Genomic DNA, 5,421 nt, shown 5'->3' on the forward strand with positions numbered 1-5,421 from the left:
TGGTAGAATTAATTAATTTAATACAGTTATAGCCAATTAAGCATATACTTTGAGAATCTTCCTTTTCTTGGTTTATTTTTTGGACATGTAGCTAGCTCATTGTCATAATACATTATTATAATTAATTCATATTAAATTTTAAAATGATATTTTCCTTTTTAAAAGCATCAATATAAAACATATGAAAAGATGTATATAATACGGACCGAACATGATATAATTTAGATGGTGAAAAAAAAAAAACGTTACACATTTAGATAGATAGTTCAAATAGACATTATTTCACCTAATAGTGTTGGGGCCATGATTCCATGTGCAAAGTTTAATGAGTTGTGACCAGCTTGCTAAAATACTCTAACATCATTTTCATGCATTTTCCAATTCATTTGACGTTATTTTGGGTTAGGCACCGCAACGTTTATCCCGTCAAATATTAAGTTACAAGAGTATAGTAGTAAGTCTTATTATTATTATTATTACAGTTTTATCTAGAAATGTCAATATCAAAGCTGGATTCACTGAATCGGATCTCATGACGCTCTGGGTCTCGTGTACGTCGCCAACAGGCTGCCAGCTATGCAAAGTTAAAGACAGACAAATCTATGGCTCAAAATGAATTATATTGTACCTAGAGATTCACCAGAGGGAAAGCAGTTGTTAGACCTTCAATGATGCGCATTTAATGATTAATTTCATATATAATTGAGATATTACTTAGGAAAATAATAATAATAAAATGGGTTTCACCTTGGCTGTAGTGCGAAGAAGACAGAAGCCCACCTCAGTACAATCTTAATTAAGATTTGAGGTGTCAACATGGTCGGTGCCCGAAACCTTCGTGCTACGAAGCTTCCTTTAATGTGCACTCATGGTACTTCCATTGATACGATGTATCATGTATATTCCCACACGAGGTGCCAGACAAAATTTCTGATCATTCAATGGATTTTTCACTCTTCTTAAATGTTTTGGTGAATGCTTTTGGAGGTTTAGATTGTCATGATCTTCCGGTCAACATAATTATTTGTTTCTTCATTTGCAAGCCAGACTTGGCAATTAATTAGTAGTTTTAAACTCGATCATCTATATATTATATATGTTATAAACAATCCAACAGATATTATTTGCTTTAAGTTTCAGACCCTCATAACTTTAAAACACGTCTATTGAGTTAAAGACTTTTATCCCCTGCCCATATACAAGCTCAGTAGACAGAACGAGAGCGATATAAGACTTCAGGTCACAACACACCCCCCCATTGCTAGGGTGTTGATAACGTGTTATAAACAGCCAAACAGATATTGTCCGTTTGGAGTTTCAGACCTTCACGACTTTAAAACGCGTCTATTGAGTTAAGAGCTTCTGACCCCTGTCTATATATAAGCTCAGTAGATAGTACGGGAACGATGTGAGACTTCAGGTCATAACAATATATCATTATTTTCTACATTTTAAATAAGGTCGGTTTTAACAATTTTTTAGAAGAGATATATACATTTATTGTCTTTCTTTCACATATAAGAATCAATTTTACTATCAAGTCACAACTATAATATCTATAAGTCTTCTTTTAAGATTTAATAAAAGAAAGAAACTAATATCAAGAATAAATGCACAATCACGAAATATTATAAATGGATGGATCAATATAGTTTTAATACTATTTGTTGAAATATTAGTATTAGATTTATTGATTATAAGTGATAAAATAAATAAAGTAAAAAATAGAAAAATCACAAGATAATTATTTTGTTCGGATTTTATAAAAAAAATCCAATAACTCTTCCAAATAAATTATTTTCATAATATTAACAAAAAAAAAGGTGAAATACAACAAAAAAACATAGACTTCTCACTGGACAAAGTTAACTGATTGAAAATAAGAGAAAAATACAACACTTTAATAGAACATTGAGAGAGAACTCAAAACTCAAGAAATCTAACAGGAATAAGAGTTAGTAAAAATATGAGAATGATTTTCACTTGGGTAAACAAGATTTATATACCAAGGGTTAAGTAAAAACTCTAATCCTTATAATGACTAAAACACCCTTACATTTTATCCATAGAACCAAGTTATCTTAAATACAACATTACCCAATTATCCTCCATAGTTTGAGGCACACTTTTTCAATATTTATTATAATATAATTAAAAGATAATATTTACAATAACGGAATTATCCTGATTAGAAAGCCAAGATTGTTTTCCTTTTTTGTTACATAGTAAAAAATTATTTGTATTTCTTGTTATTTCATAGATATGGAGAGGCACTTTAATTGCTTGTCTTACAATTAATAGTCAGTTATGGTTTCCAAAAAAAGAAAATATGAACAGACATATGTATAACACTACCCAAACATGAGTTAACGTCTATTAAAATATCAAGGGTCTATCTAGCTGTTTAAATTGTCGGATCCAAGTCAGACCAAAACCCCAGGGGGTACAGTAATTATCTCTATAGTAATACCAAAGAAGTACTTCAAAGAGCTTAGAGGACACATTGGTGATTTCAAATTATAATAAATAATAAAATTTCCCTTGTTCCCATGATGAGTATGGTTGTTCCTATATAAAAAATCGTCCGCTCTTGGTTCACCTTCAAAAGAGAGGAAGAAGAAAGAGCTAGAGAAACACAAATCCAAGAGTTCATTAAACGTGAAGAAGACTCAAGATTGAAGATTTAAGAAAGATGGGAAATAGTTTAAGATGCTGTTTGGCTTGTGTTCTTCCATGTGGAGCTCTCGACTTGATCCGAATTGTCCATCTGAATGGATTTATAGAAGAAATGACAGGTCCAGTCACAGCCGGCGAGATTCTTAAGGCTAACCCTAATCACGTCTTGAGCAAACCTTCCTCTCAGGGCGTTGTCCGAAGAATTGTAATCCTTTCGCCGGACTCCGAGCTCAAACGAGGTAGCATTTACTTCTTGATTCCATCCTCTTCTATACCAGAAAGCAAGAAAAAATGCAATTCCAACAACAAAAAGCCTCCAAAGAAGACTAAAAAATGCTACTCTATTGATCAAACATCACCCTGTGATCGTTACCTTACAGATGTTATCTCAGAAAAGAAGTCTTCACGTCGAGATCGCCGCAACCGGGGGCGCGTCACCGTATGGCAGCCTCATCTGGAAAGCATTTCAGAAGACTAACAAATTTCCGGTACCGGAATCTGACATCTCTGGGGATCATTATTCAACGGGGATGTTCTCTTTTCTATAAATTCATGTGGGGTTACTGTTTTGTGGATATATTTTTCTTCACTTCTTTTTTTTTCTTTCGTTCTGCGTATAATTTATGGCAGAGTAAGGGGATGAATGGTGTATCTGGTTCAACAAAAGTTGATAACAAAGAGAAAAATGTTAAAATTCCTAGTAATGGAACTGTATTTACACCCTCAGTTTGTAAGTAAGAAAAACAAACCTCCCATAATATTCTCTTTCCAATATTTCCATATAACTTTGTGTGATTTGTTTATCTAAAAGTGATATTTCTTCGAAGTTTGAATTTGAGATGCATTTCCTTATCATTGCTGAGAAATTTTATCTTTTCTTTTCTTATACAATTTTATCTTTTCTTTTTCTATATAATTATATATATTTTTCTATATAATTTTATTAAATCATATAAATTAAAATTTTAATTACCTAAAATTATATTATTTTGCATATAAGATTTTACTTTTTATTATTTAAACTACCTTTGTTACATCTTACATTTTCTTTGAAAGAATTTTCTGGTTAATGACAATTAATTAAGAAGTATAAAGTTAGATCTTCTCAATGCTTACCACGGGTGCAACATTAATTATACCAATAATTATTTATAATTACAGAAGAGCTGACTTTTAATTGTCCAACTATTAACTCAATTTTCCATAGATTGTTTCAAGAGCAGATCATGTTGTGTAATTGATTATAATTATCTTAACGTGGGTTGACAACGAATTTGAGTGTGGATTGGCCAATATCTGCTGCTATATAATTAATAGATGTTCACTGTCATCATAAGCATACTAAGAAATTATGTTTAGTGTTCGATTTAAAAGGTCAAAAGAGGCTTATACAATCAAGTCATTCTGCGAAGCAACAAAAAGAGGGAATATTGGGTATGCTTATACACTATTTCTTAATTAAGGTTAATGATTAAGTTCAACAACTCTTAGATTATATGTTTTGGAAATTTGGTAGGATTGAACCATCAAGTTTAATAAATATATGTGTTATCCAAGGTAGAGTTTATACAATTTGCACAGACAACTTATATTACGTGTATGTAAATAACTCATGTCATCTAGAGGAATATGTCTACTTAATGTGAGTTTAAGCTCTTCTAAGATAATGCTTAATTTAATTGAGTAAAAACATATGCCCACCTACAAGTAATATATTCAAATCACTTAAGTAGAGAGATTGGATATTCATCTTCTTATACTTACCAAGTTAGTTATACTTTCATTACAATTTTGATTTTCAATTGTAATGGGATTAATCTTTTGGAATTAATCTTTTAACTATTATATTAGATACTTACGAATCTTGAACGGAACCCTTATTCTCTTAAAGTTTTCCTATGAAATATAAGATAATTATTATCACTTCAGCAGCGACATCCGCACGCTAACATAAAATTAAACACAAAACAAGCTGGAATATTATCATATTCCCTCGAAAGTATGTATCGAATAACTCAGTCTTCACATGGACTCCCTCTTCTCCGTCTCCCCCATAAATATATATTTGACAATAATTTCTCGTCTCTTTCTGAAACTCTTTATTATATTATGTATGTTTATGTTCATGTGGACCATATGCCTTACTTGGTTTTTGTCCATTAAAATTAAATTATACATTCCCAGATTCCAAGTTGATTTTGTAACTCTTATTTTTCTAGCATATATGCTTTATTTCTTGGATCAATATGTTCACCGTTTGCCTCGTACGAGATCAATTTGTTGGCTCAAAGGGTGTTTACTTACTGTTAATTTATTATACGAACAAATTTCAGGTATAAATCCCTTTTCCAAAAACTACAATTTCTGGATATCATATTAACTAGTTGAATTAGTTATATAATTATGAGCGAAACCAAAATTAACTAGAGTAGTTCAATAAGGCCTGATGTGCACAGATTTTTTTTTTTATTAACAAAAAATTCTTATTTAATTTGAACTATCTCTTTAAAATTGAATCAATCACTCTACAGAAAAAATCTCAAATTTAAATAGTTTAATCTTAGATGTTATAAACAAATTAAAAAGTTATAACTTCTTTATTATTTAAATGTTTCTATTTTTATCACTAAAACTATTTGTTGAGTGTAGTCTGGTTAAAGGGCAAATGACTATTTTTCACCAAAATGACTATTTTTCACCAAAATTTTAGCTTAATTTCAAACCTACACCCACGAATGATAAAAA

The 5,421-nt window shown here is 30.7% G+C and overlaps 1 long non-coding RNA gene across 1 annotated transcript; it reads left to right on the forward strand.

The window, feature by feature from the left end:
- Positions 1-2,506: 2,506 nt before the first annotated feature.
- LOC123212379 lies at positions 2,507-3,402 on the forward strand. The gene is made up of 2 exons (XR_006501538.1): positions 2,507-2,915; positions 3,057-3,402. It is a non-coding gene; the product is annotated as an uncharacterized LOC123212379 (long non-coding RNA).
- Positions 3,403-5,421: the final 2,019 nt, after the last annotated feature.

The sequence above is a fragment of the Mangifera indica genome, chromosome 3 (assembly GCF_011075055.1).
Source record: "Mangifera indica cultivar Alphonso chromosome 3, CATAS_Mindica_2.1, whole genome shotgun sequence".
Taxonomy (NCBI): domain Eukaryota; kingdom Viridiplantae; phylum Streptophyta; class Magnoliopsida; order Sapindales; family Anacardiaceae; genus Mangifera; species Mangifera indica.